Consider the following 17921-nt stretch of genomic DNA (forward strand, 5'->3'; position numbering starts at 1 on the left):
TGTTGGTTTAAGTCCACAAAAGGCATTCTCATTCTACTAACTGCATCTTCTAAAAACTTTTGACAAACCTTCAACTCGCAACATTTTATCTCCTGACAACATATGAAAACCACTATGGCTAGTGTCAAATACTAAATCAAAAGGTAAAAAAATTATTGAGATTTGATTGACAGCATGACACAACCCTTTGACACCATGTGGCCAAGGCTTATCTCTGTTCCTTACTGACAGACATACCAGAGCAGACAAATACCGGAGACGTCCTAAGACTATCGACTTTTCGCCTCATGAAGACAGTAGACTCACAGGTCGGTAAATCTTCAACAGTGATAAGTAACTTCAGCTGTAGATGAAGTTATATGCACCTGTAGGATCACAAAAAAAATGTACAGTTTGTTTTGACATTTGATTTCCTTTACTTGGATAGATGGAAAGAGGGAGGGAGGAGGAAGAGAGAGAGAGAGCAAGGGCCTTTAAGAGAATAAGAAGCTAAATGTAAATAGCGGGATTTGAATGTTAATGGTCTGTCTGGAAGATCCATCACTCGGCAGAAGACCCGCAAGCCAGGACGCAGCTGGGGTTTTTTTTCTTTTCAAAAAGGCCTTTGGTCCAGTCACAAGAGATTCACAATTAGAAGCCTTACGGCTCTATAGTACAGTAAAGCACCCTAGTCCAGTGTTCCCCAACCCTGGTCCTTGAGTAGCCCCAACAGCACACAGCTTCATTGTAGCCCTTGACAAACAACTCGTTCAACTCATTAAGGGCTTGACAAGTTGAATCGGGTGTGCTTGCCCAGGGTTTCAATTAAAAGGTGTACTGTTGGGGGTACTCGAGGACCAGGGTTGGGGAAACACTGGCCTCGTCCAGTAAAGTAAGCACCCTGGCCACGTGAGGGGGATGTACTTCCCCTTAGGCCCTCTGTGTCAAAACATGGGACCCCAGGAGTGGCCATCTGTTAGCAGGTCCTGCTGAATCATGGCAAGACATCTGCGGACGCTATCGACTCAAATTTGATAAACAAGTGTAGATTAACAGTGAAATGTTTACTTATGGGCCCTTCCCAACAATGTAGAGAAAAAAAAGACATAGAAAAATAATAACAAGGAATAAATACATAATGAGTAACGATAACTTGGCTATACACATGGGGTACCAGTACCAAGTCGATGTGCAGGGGTATGAGGTAATTGAGGTAGAAATATACATATATGTATGGATAAAGTGACTATGCAGCGAGATAGATTAAACAGTAGCAGCAGCACATGTGATGGGGGGGGGTGGTAGAAGCTCTTCAGGGTCCTGTTGGTTCCAGACTTGGTGCATCGGTACCACTTGCCATGTAGACTGTTTTCTCTGCTACAACGACTAAGGTGAATGGAGTCATACTATTTCTAGGGCCTTCCTCTGACATAGAGTGATATAGAGGTCTTGGATGGCAGGGAGCTTTGCCCCAGTGATGTACTGGGACATATGCACTAAACTCTGTAGCGCCTTGTGGTCTGATGCTAAGCAGTTGCCATACCAAATGGTGATGCAGCTAGTAAAGATGCTCTCACTGGTGCAGCTCTAACTTTTTGTGGATCAAATCAAAAAGTTAGTCACTTACGCCAAATACAATACTTACAGTGAAATGCTTACTTACAGGCTCTAACCAATAGTGCAAAGGTATTAGGTGAACAATAGGTAAGTAAAGAAATAAATGTAAAAAGACAGTAGTCTATATAAAGTAGACCCGCTACTGTATATAGCCTGAGGGCCCATGCCGGATCTTTTCAGCCTCCCGAGAAGGATGAGGCGTTGAAATGCCTTTTTCACGACTGTGTTGGTGTGTGGACCATGATAATTCCTTAGTTATGTGGACACAGAGGAACTTGAAGCTCTCAATCCACTCCACAACAGCCCCCTTGAATTGGATGACCCTCCGTTTCCTATAGTCCACGATCAGCTCCTTTCTATTGTTCATGTTGAGGGAGAGGTTGTTGTCCTGGCAGTGTCAGTGACCTCCTCCCTATAGGCTGACACATCGTCGTTGGTGAGCAGGCCAACCACCGGCAAGTTGTCAGCAAACTAAGATGTTGTTGGGAGTTGTGCGCGGCCACACAGTCGTGGGTGAACAGGGAGTACAGGAAGGGACTAAGCACGCACCCCTGAGAGCCATCCATGTTGGAGGGTCACCGTGGCGGTTGTGTTGTTCCCTACTATCACCACCTGGGGGCTTCCCATCAGGAAGTCCAGGATCCAGTTGCAAAGGGAGGTGTTCAGTCCCAGGGTCCTGAGCTTAGTGTTGAGCTTGGAGGGCTTTATGGTGTTTAACACTGCGCTATAGTCAAGGAACAGCATTCTCACGTAGGTGTTCCTCTTGTCCAGGTGGGAGAGGGCAGTGTGGAGTGCAATAGAGATTGCGTCATCTGTGGATCTGTTGGGGCGGTATGTGAATTGAAGTGCATCCAGGGTGTCTGCGAAGGTGTTAATGTGAGCCATGACCAGCCTTTCACATATGTAGCCATGAAAAGCTTAAAGTGCCATTTAGACAGGTTACCTTGGCGTTCCTGGGCACAGGGACTATGGTGGTCTGCTTGAAACATGTAGGTATTACAGACTGGGTCAGGGAGAGGTGAAAAATGCCAGTGAAGACACTTGCCACATGGTCAGCGGATGTTCGGAGTACGCATCCTGGTAATCCGTCTTGTGAACGTTAAGGTCTTACTCATGTCAGCTACAGAGAACAAGATCACACTGTCATCTTGAACAGCTGGCGCGCTCGTGCATGGTTCGGTGTTGCTTGCCTTGAAGCAAGCATAGAAGCATAGCCTTTAGCTCAGTGCCTATGTTGCCTATAATCCATGATTTCTGGTTGGGATATGTACATACGGTCACTGTGGGGACGACGTCGTTGATGCACTTATTAATGAAGCATGTGGACTGATGTGGTACACTCCTCAATGTTGTCTGATGAACCACATAATATATTCCCAGAGTTTGTACAAACAGTGGCAAGTCAAATTCAAGGACTTTCAAGTACTTTTTCAAGCACTAATATTTTCACGGGCCATCAATTGTTGTTTCTAGTCGCCACCAGATGGCAGCCACAACCTCATGAAAAAACCCAACTTACTATTCATCACTGAATTCTACTCAATAATACATGTTTCACTACTAATTAACTACATACAGGAGTGATCAGTCAGCACTGATGTTGACTTATTCCCTTATATGAACTGTAACTCAGTAAAATCTTTGAAATTGCTGCATTTATATTTTTGCTCAGTGTACATGCTAATAACAAGAAATTGTCTTTATATTTCACAAACACTTAGGTCCCACAGGCTGTACCAACATATAATAACATGAAAGTGAATTATAACCGTGTAAAAAGGCCCTTAGTTTAGTCTAAAATGTTGTATTCTACACCCATTTAAAGAGAAACCAGTTATTCATGTTTGACAAGATTAAAGATTCTCAGGGGACCCCATTTAAATTTTAGGTGACCCCACCTGGGTCTCTGACCCCAAGTTTGGGAACCACTGTACTACTGACCTCTCTCCCTGCTTGCTTCAAGCATGAGCTTCTCTGTGATGGACTGATTTCATTGGACAGACTTATTTTCGTTTGCATTTATTAAGTCTCACATAATGAATAACAATTACACTAAATCATTGAGAGTGTTACGTTGTTCGATATGGATAATAATGTAAAAGACTCCTGCTGGGAGTGACAGTGACAGGTTGTGAACTGTAACCAGTCCTCACATTCAAACATATTTTTTGGGACACTGTCAAAGCGGATATCTATATATTGTTAGCTAAATCGAAAGGCAGTCTAGTTATCCAAAAAGGTAGATCAGGACATCCAAATGCCAAAACAAACTGCCATTGTTGCTAACCTATTACAAATCATTTGAATGGGAGGTTCGAGACGTGCCTTACAAAACGCAGGGAGATAAGTCTAACCCTCTGTCTGGCTCAGCACCAGCCAGTTTACAGACAGGCCACATATTTTTTTTAAGTTCCCTCCACAGCTGTAAGATCTTATGGCAGAGGCTGCTCCGGGCCCCTTTGTAGTCTGAAATGGGCAGCTGGATGTTTGGAGTAAATTACAGTTTTATCTGGGCGGGCCATATTGGCACACAGCTTGCCTCTCAAGATCCACATACTGCTAAAGGCTGATTAGAGATCCAGGTTGTTGGATGGAGAGGTGGAGACTGAAGACAGACGGGTGACCATAGACCCACTTTTTTTTAACATAGAAGCTCTCTAGGCCCAAAAACAGAAAACTCCATCTTGAAATAGTCCACAGTGGAGGTCTTGATAAAGTGGAAATGTAATTTTTAAGAGAGGTGGGTCGACCTTTCAATATTCTTGAACACAGAAAGTGCACAACTTTGGGTTTTTATATCTTGGATCGCAGCTTGGACATTTACCCACATTCACACTCCATAGAGAGCCTCAACTTCACACATCTTCCTCCCACAGAATCCATTACTTGTAAGAATAGTTTATAAGTAAAAATCTCTACTTGTGACTTCTCACCAAAGACCACACTTGTTTCAAAGTCATGCCCTTGAAAACAGGTAGCATTACAGCCATTAAACCACCTACTGTAGGCAGATATTGCAAAGTTGGGAAGTTCATTTTTGGTAAATGTAGGTACATCAAAAAAGAAAAAAAAAAAACTTCTGACCAACCCTTTAATAAGCTTGGAGCTATTCAAGCGATTCTGGATAAAGCTTTTCAAACGGTCTAAAGTGATTTTCAGCAGCGGCAAATTGAATGATTAATCCTAGCCAGGAAAGGGGAGACAAGGAACAAAGAACATTTTAATCTGGGCAATTAAAAAACAAAATGTTATGGCTTTGCTTTAGTCTCCAAGATGTAGATCTGCTTCTTTAAGAGGGTTCCCCTGTACTTCTAATTAATGGCCGCCTCGCCAGGCTCCCACAACCCAGAGTTCAGCTGTCTGGAGAAGGGAAGCAGTATGGACATTGTTTGTACAGTACCACTCAAAAGGTTTGGACACACCTACTCATTCAATAGTTTTTCTTTATTTTCTACATTGTAGAATAATTGTGAAGAAATCAAAACCATGAATAGCACATACGGAATCATGTAGTAACCAATTTTTAAATAATAAAAAAAATAATATATATATGAGAGAGATTCTTCAAAGTAACCACCCTTTAACTTGACAGCTATACAAACTCTTGGCATTCTCTCCACCAGCTTCATGAGGTAGTCACCTGGGACGCATTTCAATTAACAGGTGTGCCTTGTTAAAAGTTAATTTGTGGAATTTCTTTCCTTCTTAATGCATTTGATCCAATCAGTTGTGTTGTGACAAGGTAGGGGTGGTATGCAGAATACAGCCCTATTTGGTAAAAGACCAAGTCCATATTATGGCAAGAACAGCTCAAATAAGCAAAGAGAAATGACATTCCATTAGTTTAAGACATAAAAGGGCCAGTCAATTAAAAACGCCACAATACTAACTTCATTGACAGAGTGAAAAGGAAAGAAAGCCTGAAAAGAAAGCCTGTACAGAATAAAAATATTATAAAACAAGCATCCTGTTTGCAACAAGGCACTAAAGTAATATTACAAGACATTTGGCTTAGCAATTAACTTTTTCTCCTGAATACAAAAGGGTTGTGTTTGGGGCAAATCCAATACAACATACAGTGCCTTGCAAAAGTATTCATCCCCCTTGGCATTTTTCCTATTTTGTTGCATTACAACCTGTAATGAATTTTATGTAATGGATGGACATACACAAAATAGTCCAAACTGGTGAAGTGAAATGGAAAAAAAAAACAGTGAAAAAAAAAATCCAAAAGTGGTGCGTGCATATGTATACACCCCCTTTGCTATGAAGCCCCTAAATAAGATCTGGTGCAACCTTCAGATGTCACATAATTAGTTCAATAAAGCAACCTGTGTGCCATCTAATTGTCACATGATCTGTCACATAATCTCAGTATATACACCTGTTCTGAATGGCCCCAGAGTCTGCAACACCATTAAGCAAGGTGCACCATGAAGACCAAGGAGCTCTCTAAACAGTTCAGGGTCAAAGTTGGAGAAGTACAGATCAGGGATGGGTTATAAAAAAATATATACGAAACTTTGAACATCCCACGAAGCACCATTAAATCCATTATTAAATAAATTGAAAGAATATGGCACCTCAACAAACCAGCCAAGAGAGGGCCGCCCACCAAAACTCACTGACCAGGCAAGGAGGGCATTAACCAGACAGGCAAGAAAGAGACCAAAGATAACTCTGAAAGTGATTGGAGTATCTGTCCATAGGACCACTTTAAGCCGTACACTCCACAGAGCTGGACTTTATGGAAGAGTGACCAGAAAAAAGCCATTGCTTCAAGAAAAGAAAATAAGCAAACAAGTTTGGTGTTCACCAAAATGATTGTGGGAGACTCCCCAAACATATGGAAGAAGGTACTCTGGTCAGATGAGGCTAAAATTGAGCTTTTTGGCAATCAAGAAAAACGCTATGTCTGGCACAAACACAACACGTCTCATCATCCCGAGAACACACCTACTCCCCACAGTTTTTCCATCGGCAGGGACTGGGAAACTAGTCAGAATTGAAGGATTGATGGATGGCACTAAATACAGGGAAATTCTTGAGGGAAACCTGTTTCAGTCTTCCAGAGATTTGAGACTGGGACAGAGGTTCACCTTCCTGCAGGACAATAACAATAACTAAGCATACTGCTAAAGCAACAAGAGTGGTTTAAGGGTTAAAATTTAAGTCTTGAAATGGCCTAGTCAAAGCCCAGGCCTCAATCCAATTGAGAATATGTGGTATGACTTAAAGATTGCTGTACACCAGCAGAACCCATCCAACTTGGAGTTGGAGCAGCTTTGCCTTGAAGAATAGGCAAAAATCCCAGTGGCTAGATGTGCCAAGCTTATAGATACATACCCCAAGAGACATGCAGCTGTAATTACTGCAAAATGTGGCTCTACAAAGTATTGACTTTGGGAGGCGGGGTGAATAGTTATGTTCTGTTTGTCTTATTGCTTGTTTTTTTTTACAATAAAAAATATTTTTCATCTTCAAAGTGGTAGGCATGTTGTGTAAATCAAATGATACACACCACCCCCCAACAAAAATATTTTAATACCAGGTTGTAAGGCAACAAAATAGGAGAAATCCCAAGGGGAGTGAATACTTTTGCAAGTCACTGTATTACTGAGTACCACTCTCCATATTTTCAAGCGGTGGCTGCATTATGTTATCGTTATGCTTGTAATCGTTAATGACTGGGGAGTTTTTCAGGATACAAAAAAAACAGAATGGAGCTAAGCACAGGCAAATTCCTAGATGAAAATCTGGTTCAGTCTGTTTTCCACCAGACATGATGAATTCACCTTTCAGCAGGACAATAACCTAAAACACAAGACCAAATCTACATGAGTTGATTACCAAGAAGACAGTGAATGTTCCTGAGCAGCCAAGTTACATTTGATTTGAAGAGCTTGAAGAATTTTGAAAAGAATAATGGGCAAATATTGCACAATTCACATGTGGAAAGCTCTTAGACTTACCAAAAGACTCACAGCTGTAGTCACGGCCAAAGGTGCTTTTACAAAGTATTAACTCAGGGGTGTGAATACTTATGTAAATTGGATATCTGTATTTTATGTTCAATAAATTTGCAACAATTTATAAAAACACATTTTCATTATGGAGTATTGTGTGTAGATGGGTGAGAAAAAATATAAAATGTTAAATACATTTTGAATTCAGGCTGTAAGAAGGGGTATGAATTGTTTCTGATGGCACTGTAGCTAGCAAACATAGGTGATCAATTTACACTTCACATTCACTACTTATCTCACTCTGCACAACAATGGATCGTCACTTCACAAAGCTTCGATTTACTCCGTGTGCTTTTTACGTGATAATGCCAGCGATGTCGGTTTTTGGAGGATATATTGGCACGCGTGTTGTTAGGCCCAAGACGAATTAGAGTGCCGGCAAACCATACCAATATATCCTCCAAAACACTGGCTACGGGGGGTTACCATCATATTCAAATAATGACTGATATATTTTCATGAACATTATTTTGATTGATTTATTCATACTATTTAATCCTTCCGGAAGATATAGTTACGACACAAATCTAGGGTTGGTACCCAAGCCTGCTGGCAGTGTGGTTGCCAAACCCAGTCGTTCAGTCTTTCTGTTCTGCATCTACAGACGTGACCCAGTTCTTCGTTCTAAAATGTTCCAATGCCATGCTGGCTGGAAAAGTTGTTATCCCTTTGCTCTCGAGTTAGCCAACTACGGCTAACTTACAGTCACATCAACAGTGCAGCCAGAATAACAGCAAAGTAGCAGTTACAATGAGCTAATGAGGCGTGATTTACCCTGGCAAAGAAAATGGGCTCACTTGTCAGGACACTGTTGTTCAGAGCTAGCCAACAACACAGCTAACACAATCACTTCAAACTGTAGCTGGAAAGACTGCAAACTAGCTGCACTTAGTTTTGTTTTTAACATTTTTTCAATTTCACATTTCTTTGTATATATCCATAAAAAAAATTATGTCAGCTGATTCATGATTTCGACTGGCTGAGAAATACTGCCTGCTTGTCGGTCTCGTCCATTATTATGGGGCAGCTGGAGATCACATTTGAATACTGAAACAATGTTGCAAATGACAGTGAGACAGACAGCAAGGTTTATACAAATCTCTGCTGTTGAAAACTAAATGTTAGTCTTAACAAAAATGTGAGAACATCTAGAAGCTATTTATAGTGGAGACAAAGTTTATAAATTGCCTGGCTGTGCTGATGAGACAGTGGATTGCACAGTCAGATGGAACAGGGTAAATATGCATTTTAACGTCAGATTTACCCGTTGGAAAAGACACTGACATGTAGGATTAGACCCACCCGTTGTATAATTGTAAACAAACATACCATGTGACTGGCTCAATCAATTAGCCTAGTGCACAAGTCGACTGCAGGCATTCACATTTACAAAATAACAAATATTCACTTTTGCAAAAGAACAAGCTAAAAACATTTTTTTTTAAACGGTATTGACGGTAGAGCTGGGATGAAAAACCGAACAGTATCGACAACAAACGAACCGTCCACTTATCATGGACATTTTGCTGATATCGTTCATTATGATAAATAACCTATAGGGCCTTACTAGAGAAATTTGAAGTTTAAAATGAATTATATTTACAAAAATGGGTGATTGAAAGCAATTTGAAGGGGCAGATCAGACAAAAACATGTTTTAATTATATTTCCACTCTATGAGGTTGGAATAATACTATGAAATTGTGACAATTACGATATTGCACTTATTGTAAAAAAAAGACTGCCTGAAATTTCTGCTTGTTTGGCAGGGTGGGATACTTTGACCGCATGGTGAAGTCACAATTTCACAGTATTATTCCAACCTCAGTGTGGAAATATAAATAAAAAATGTTTTTGTCTGATCTGCCCCTTTAATGACCTGTGGTGTTTTAAAACAAGGGAAATAAATACAGAAAAACACTCGTCATTTACAGCCTCCAGTACTCAGAAACAGAAATATACAATAATATACAAAAAAGAGTTTCCCCTCCTCTCTGCCAATAACAGCTAGTTTTCAGGTTACACATCCCTCCCTTTAGGCTCCTCTCTCAGATCGCTCCCAGACAGTCCTAGCAAAATTCTTGCTTGAGAAATTGTATTTTGCTAAGAAACCATTTTTTTCACTTTGGACCATTTTTCATTTAAAAAACAATTACAGTAAGGTACTTAATTGTTACACGGAAATCATTTGGTATTGAGATAAACAGGGCTGCAATGGACCATTATACTTCTGACTTTCCAAACTCCTCAAAGGGCCTTTTTTACTTAACTGTGGCTACTTGTTTCTCTCCAAAAATAAGCCATTGCATAAGGCAAACAGTCTCAAGAAATTATATTGCAAAAGCAGAATTATAACAGCAGCAGCCAGTTTTAAAAGCTTTGATATGATCTTTAAAGATGAATATTCATGTGCGGTTGCAATTATGGAAAAATGACTGTCTAATTTCATCCTAGATGGACGCCTGGGAAACAGAGGTTCTCTCTAAAGCAGCTGTAAAAAATAAAAAAAAAATTAAAAAAAAGGTGCAACATGCAGAAAATCGCTCCGCCATTTCCTGGTTGCTAAAATTCTAATAGTTTGCCGAATTAAGTTTGTGAAATTAGGAGAGAATCACTGTACCATCTAAACCGCTGTGAACTATATTTTTCAAAACCTAAAATATTGTATTTTCAGCTGTTTGAAGCTAGTGTAGAAAACCAGAAGTAAATTTGTGAATTTGGTCGGGTCATCCAAAAAGTTACATATTGCAGCTTTAAATTCAAAAGCAGTCTTAAAAATGCTAATTTACATCTTGGTAAACATTTATAGTTTTTGTTATGAGAAGAAACTGCAGTTGAGTCTAGAGATGAAATCACCTATGACCTCTAAATGACCCCATACAAGTAGATGGCTGGTCCAAAAAGGTACAGTAGCAATTGCTTCAGGGTGAAGGGGACAAAGGGCATGTCTCAATGTTCTGATGTTGCTGCTGCTCTTGCTCTAATCTATTTCAACTGAACAAACCTAAAAATCCTGTGAAATAAATATGGTGGATGTGTTGTGAAGTAGTGCTCACCTGTCCAGTTCCTTCACATCAATAGAGGACACAAGGTGAGGAAGCCTCAAGGAGAGGACTACTGAGACACACCCATAGTACACTATAACTTAAAGAGAGTGAATATTACGGAACTAGTTTCATTGACTGAAGTACTTTTTTCCTTCTTTAAGCCAACTATTATTCCCTCAATATTTGTTCTTTAATCATGTCAGGTTTGTACTAATACCGCCTTTCTCCTCACGTTTGCCTTTTTTTTACACGCTGGAAGGTAAGATCTATCACAGGTGTTGACGTGTTGTATGTACAGTACATGAACATTTCTGACACACCCTGACTGCTCAACAGTTCCTCTAGCTACTTGAACTTTATGGGTGCAATCAAGACGATAGATTCCAATTTAATCAGTAAATTGTGCAATCCTCTTGATTACTAATTTATTATCTTGAGGAAGTTAGTTTAGTGATACTAAGAAATCACAGAAGTAGATTACAATTACATCTTAGGAAACTATTGCAAAACATCCATATGTCATGCCTTAAAATGTAATAAAAATAATATTGAGGCGTTTGAATTCAGCACATCCTGTCACACTTTCTCTGAGATATTGCGGGGATCTGTCTTTGAATTGAGAAAACAAGCAGAAAATAAACAGCCTTGTATAACTGATTAATTTCACAGTTTCACACCTTTGACATTATACGGGACACTCCTCTCTTGCTAAGGTAAAACTCATGGTTTCAAGTGGCATGGGGTCCATTCCGTTGGAGGAACATTTCTACATGCTCAAAATTGGGAGACTTGTAATGTCACCAAGAACATTGTGGACAGACTACAAACAAATCCCTTTCGAATAGAGCCTCAAAATGTCTTCTTAAACTGATTACATGAAAAGTTATTACTTAGCCCACTTCTAACAAATTATTGCCGTATTTGCATGATTACAGTACATCAGGGTTATGATTAGGGCTGTTATGGTGATCATATTACCGCCACATCAGCAGTCACGAATCATGGCCGCAGTCAAATTCCAAGATAATGTTTAGTCAAGGTAACGAGGCTTCTCCAAGCTATGCTGCTGCTGATGGTCATTAGTAGCCTACCAACTTGCTAACTGCCTGGTACTCCACACTCCATTGTCCCTGTAATCACTCTGATGTCAATGCAAATGTCATCGAATATCAAATCCAACACTACATGAGAGCCCATAAGCTCATGTTGAACAACATTTCTATAGGGTATGCAATTGTGTGAGAAACCGTTTTGGTGCCTCTATTAAAAGAGGATCCAATCAGCTTTCTATAGGATAGGCCTACTATATTTATTCCTCAACGTTCCTAATATTAAGCACACTAATTCGCTTTACAACAGGAGTATAGCCTACCTGGCTGGCATGGAAATTAACACGGGAAAGCGTCCTCAATTCGCTATTTAAGTACACAGATGATATGTATGATTTGCTCCTGCTCCGAGACAGGTGCATAATAATGCTTCATTCAAAAATCTAAACTAATTTCACACATACAGTACCAGTCAACAGTTTGGACACACCTCATACAAGGGTTTTTCTTTATTCTACAATGTAGAAAATTGTAAAAATAATTAGACAAAAACTATGAAATAACACATATGGAATCATGAGGTAACCAACAAAAGAAAGTGTTAAATCAAATCAAAGTATATTCAATGTTTGAAAATGTTCAAAGTAGCCACCCTTTGCCTTGACAGCCTTGCACACTCTTGGCATTCTCTCAACCAGCTTCACCTGGAAAGCTTTTCCAACCGTCTTGGAGTTCCCACATGCTGAGCACTTGTTGGCTGCAGCACTCACAATTCTTGGTCAAATAGCCCTTACACAGCCTGGATGTGTGTTGGGTCATTGTCCTGTTGATAAACAAATGATAGTACCTCTAAGCCCAAACCAGATGGGATGGTGTATCGCTGCAGAATGCTGTGGTAGCAATACTTGTTAAGTGTGCTTTGAATTCTAATTAAAACCACTGACAGTGTCACCAGCAAAGCACCCCCCTCAATAACACACTTCCTCCTCCATGCTTCACGGTGGGTACTACACCACCACTCACCTACTCTGCGTCTCACAAAGCCACTGCAGTTAGAACCAAAAATGCCAAATTTGGACTCATTAGACCAAAGGACAGATTTCCACCGGTTTAATGTCCATTGCTTGTGTTTCTTGGTCCAAGCAAGTCTTGTCTTCTTATTGGTGTCCTTTAGTAGTGGTTTCTTTGCAGCAATTTGACAATGGGGGCCTGTTTCAGGCAGTCTCCTATGAACAGTTGATGTTGAGGTGTGGCTGTTACTTGAACTCAGTGAAGCATTTATTTGGGCTGCAATCGGAGGTGCAGATAACTCTAATGAACTTATCCTCTGCAGCAGAGGTAACTCTTGGTTTTCCTTTCCTGTGGCGGTCCTCATGAGAGCCAGTTGCATCATAGCGCTTAAAGGTTTTTGCGACTGCACTTCAAGAAACCTCCTTTAAAATTTTCCAGATTGACTGACCTTCATGTCTTAAAGTAATGATGGACTGTAATTCATCTTTGCTTATTTGAGCTGTTCTTGCCATAATATGGACTTGGTCTTTCAGCAAATTGAGCTCTCTTCTGTATTCCACCCTTAACTTCTCACAACACAACTGATTGGCTCAAACGTATTAAAGAAAGAAATTACACAAATTCACTTATAACAAAAGGGACCGCTGCTCCCGAGTGGCACAGTGGTCTAAGGCACTGCATCTCAGTGCAAGATGCGTCAGTCACTACAGTCCCTGGTTCAAATACAGGCTGTATCACATCCAGCCATAAATTTGGAGTGGTGCACAAAAGGCCCAGCGTTGTCCGTGGTAGGCCGTCATTGTAAATAAGAATATGATCTTAACTGACTTGCAAGGCCAACAGACTGTTAAATAGCCATCACTAGCACATTAGAAGCTGCTGCCTATATACATAGACTTGACATCACTGGCTACTTGAATAAATGGAACACTAGTCACTTCAATAATGTTTACATATTTTGCATTACTCATCTCATACGTATATACTGTATCTTAGTCTATGCCGCTCTGACATTGCTCATCCAAATATTTATATATTCTTAATTCCATTCCTTTACTTAGATTTGTGTGTATGTTGTGAAATTGTTAGATATTACTGCACTGTCGGAGCTAGAAACACAAGAATTTCGCTACACCGTCAATAACATTTGCTAAACGTGTATGTAACCAATAAAATTCCATTTTACTTCAAAGATTCTCAAATATATTTTGATTTGTTTAACACTTTTTTAGTTACTACAAGATTCCATTTGTTATTTTACAGTTTCTGTCTTCACTATGATTCTACATTGCAGAAAATTGTAAAAATAAAGGAAAACCCTGTAATGAGTAGGTGTGTCCAAACTTTTGACTGATACTGTATTTCAAAAAAGGACGCCTTAGACAGGATTGCCAATACATACTGACCAGCTCAAAATAGACAAGTGTGCTATATGGCAGACAAATCCAAACTAATTTCTCTGCATGTCCAGCCCACTCATTGTCTCAGCCAATCATGGTTAGCGGGAAGATTCCTGTCTTTCTCTGTGGCTTAACCAACTAGGTTCGTAACTTAAAAATGTTATTCAAATTTACAGATGGCATACAAATGTGTTAAGTCACATGAAAGTTCACATGTTCGAGAAGGCATTTCTGCCAAAAAAACAAGTTAAATAAAAAAAAATTCATTCAATTCATTCCATTCCATTGGCTCTCCTGTGAAGCAGTGACACGCGACATAGTTTCCTGAAATGAGTCACAAATGTGTTAATTACAGTGAGACCGTCAGTTATTTGCTTGACAATCACAGGCTGACAAAATGCCATGACCGCCACAGCCCTACGGTGGTTCTTCCTTTAAAAGTTGTTGCGTACTGCAGCACAGCTTGTTGGGTGCCGCAGAATTATTTGGCACGTTATTTAAGTGTCAGCCATTGTTGCCAGAACAACGCAATTTACCACAATCTGCCACCATCTACCGCAAACGGTCACGGCATAAGCTCAAAACTTTTAAAGGAAGATCCATCGTAGTTATGATTATGTTGGTACCCCAGGGCCACATTACATTGATTATCATCACGGTGCACATAGCATCGGACTCGTTACTGGGTCTATCAAAATCTCCTATCTGTTCCAGATACAAGCCAACTCAATGACCTAGGTCTAAATGTCTGCATAATGCCTGTCAACAAGTGGGAGGGGAGACGACTTGAACAAACGTTGGCTGTCAAGCTGAGTAGAATGAAATATGGAGTTTGACAAACAGAGGTGACACATGATAGATTGGGCTTGTCAATGGCATCTCATTAACCAGCAGGGCTCCTGGGCGATTTCAATACTGTCAACGATAAGCGCTAATGAGAAACAGCTGAGCAGATGTTTGCCTTGCCGTTGGGGAGAAAAAAAAGAAGGCCTACCACCTTTAAAAATAACCAGCTGACCTGTCACTCTACCACTTTTTATACAGATGGCGATTGGTTGATAAATTAGGCCTCCCTTCAGGCGCTGCTGTTGCTCAATCTTTACCCAGTCTGTCATTCTTTTTTTGGCCCTGACTGCATTATCATGGTAGCTACGCTTGCACTAGCAGACTATTGACATAGGGATAATAGCCCATTGCTATTGTTTCCAAATGTAATCACCTCATGATTGATACAATCCTTGTGTTCTTGGCATTGGGAGTGAAAAGCCTGAGACGTTGTTTACCTTAAAAAAAAATCTGCATCTGCTGCCAATGTCATTCTGAATTGTCAGACAGCCATGCCTGCCAATAAGACGGACCCATCCTTGCTCTGCTTTAGTGGACCGATTGTAATAATGTGCCTTCATCAAAAAAGGAGATTCCTGATTATCTTGATTGGCCATTCGGTCTGCACTGTGCACCACACGTATCTCCAGAACACAGTTGCTCAAATCATCAGTAGTCGCAAGAGCTACCCAACAGTCCAATGTACATTTTCATTCCATTGGATACCCCCTCCCAGTGGACCTAGTGTGGGTACTGCGAGGGGCAGCATGTGTGTAGTGTACAGGCACAGAGGCTGTCGCCAGAGACTATGCTGGTACCTCCCTCACCATGACCTGTTAGGGTGTGCCGTCCTCACCAAAGTTATGTGGAACCTACTGTGTGAATGGGGGGTAAGGAGTCTTGTGTATTGTGGTGGTGGGAATGTTAAGGAGCGAGCACAGACAAGAAAAGTTCTCACCTGACAACATGGCCGGCACCATGGAGTAAATAGCCTAAACTTACTACTTCACAGGTGAGGCATTTGACCGTAAACATTTGTTTTATCACAATGCATTTTCTGGCAGAAATGTGACCCATTTCACTTGGCATATGTCACAGGTCACTAGTTCACAAGAGCCATTTATGTTACAACGATTTTGATCAAATTGCATTTTTTGGCAGAAATGCCCTCTCGAACATGTGAACTTTCAATAGAATGTCACTGCGACAACTGTTTCAGAGCACTCTCATCTGAATGTGCCAGAGTGCAAAATAACTGATGACTTTACGAATGGCCATATTCAACAGGTGTTGAGCTGTGTAGGTAAACGTCGGGAAAAAAGCGTAATTACATTGTTTCCAGGAGCACTGTTACAGTCACTAACGCTCTAGAGAACATGAAAACAGCCTAACCAGCTCTGCTAGTGCGAGTAAAATGGTCAGTTGGTGGGAAGTAAAGCTTAAGATGATTGTGGCATTGCAAATGGTCAGTGTTAACCAGAGTGACTTGACACAACAGGCCAAGCAAGCTGTACAAACAAAAACAACATCTTATTTAATGAAAGGGGTTGCAGTCTGCCGTGAAGCATTCATCCATGTATACGGACGGGTAAGAGTCTAGCTACAGTTTCAGATATTATACATCTATTTTTGTCAGAAAGTTGTTTTCATTGCAAGTTAAAGCTTACTGGTAGCTAGCTATCTGACATTAGATGGATGGCTTGCTAGCTAACATTATGTTTATGATCTGGCTGTACTAATGTTCTCAGGATGCCATTTCACATTGCTGGTTATAGCCTAGTTAACTAGCTAACATTGAACCTATTTGGTTAACTTTATCTAGCTTTGACATTCAGTTTGTATTGCTAGTACTCCATGAATTGGGATTACTGTTCCTTGTTAAGCTAGCTAGCGAGCTACATGTCTAAACAAAAGACCAAGTTAAAGCTTACTGTTAGCTATCTAGTTGACAACCTATCAAGTTAGCCAGGTGTGTCTGACGGTGATTACGGCTATCTATTGTATAATAATGCTAAAATATTTGTATCTGGAATTTGCCTTTCAGCATCAGTAGAACACGCCCGACTCTCCTTCACCAGTAATACTGAAGAATGGTCTAATGCCTCCAATCAAAAAGACAGCTGGCCCAAGCAAGCACGGGTTACAGATGAAGCATGAGGACTTGCAGCGAGTGGTGAACTTAAACAACTACACCGAGGATAACTCAATAGTATTACCAGGACGCCACCCAGGACAAACATTTTGGTAGAAAGCTGCTGCCAGCCAATGTGACAAAAGCAGCAGTGTGACTCCAACATGACTGGCACTTTCTCTGAGATTCACAGTGGTGTCCTTCACAACACCAGCACAGGGGTCAATATCCCACAGCTGGTTGGACTGGAGGATGGTACGGTGCTGGTGGAAAGCTATGGCTGGCAACACCTGACTCCGTACTTCAGGCCACTGCCACAGATCAATAAGTACCAGCACTTCAGGTGAATATAATTTTAATTTCATTGTATGGGGTTATTCTTCTTATCTAAACTTGGGAGGTGAATTGTAATGTGGTAACGTCTTCAAATGTTTATTTTTTATTTCCTGTTTTACAGCTTCGATGCTCTGTGGCCTGGTGTTGTTGACGCCAAGGAGCAGTTCAGACTCAGTCGGGACCAGGTTTCAGCTGCTGCGCAACGCTGACATCCTCCCATAGATGGTCTGCATGTAGAAGCACCACCTGGACTGGACACAGCTAGACAAATGTATCTTTTTGAGAATATCAGGGAGTTTTGCAATGAAGAGGCTAAGAACATCACATGCCATCACACCAAAGTCAAGGGCAGGACAGAAACAGGCATATATATTTTAACAGATAGGTTGCAAGATCGAATCCCAGAGCTGAACAAGGCAGTTATAACCCACTGTTCCTAGGCCTTCATTGAAAATAAGAATTTGTTCTTTACAGACTTGCCTAGTTAAATAAAAATTAAAA

The 17921-nt window shown here is 40.6% G+C and overlaps 1 protein-coding gene across 1 annotated transcript in view; it reads right to left on the bottom strand.

Moving 5' to 3' along the window:
• LOC110505128 (platelet-derived growth factor C) overlaps positions 1-17921 on the bottom strand; it is an 88587-nt gene that overhangs the window by 59812 nt on the left and 10854 nt on the right. The gene's annotated exons all lie outside the window — the stretch shown is intronic.

Source organism: Oncorhynchus mykiss, chromosome 25 (assembly GCF_057628025.1).
Source record: "Oncorhynchus mykiss isolate SJ-2025 chromosome 25, ASM5762802v1, whole genome shotgun sequence".
Classification (NCBI taxonomy): Eukaryota; Metazoa; Chordata; class Actinopteri; order Salmoniformes; family Salmonidae; genus Oncorhynchus; species Oncorhynchus mykiss.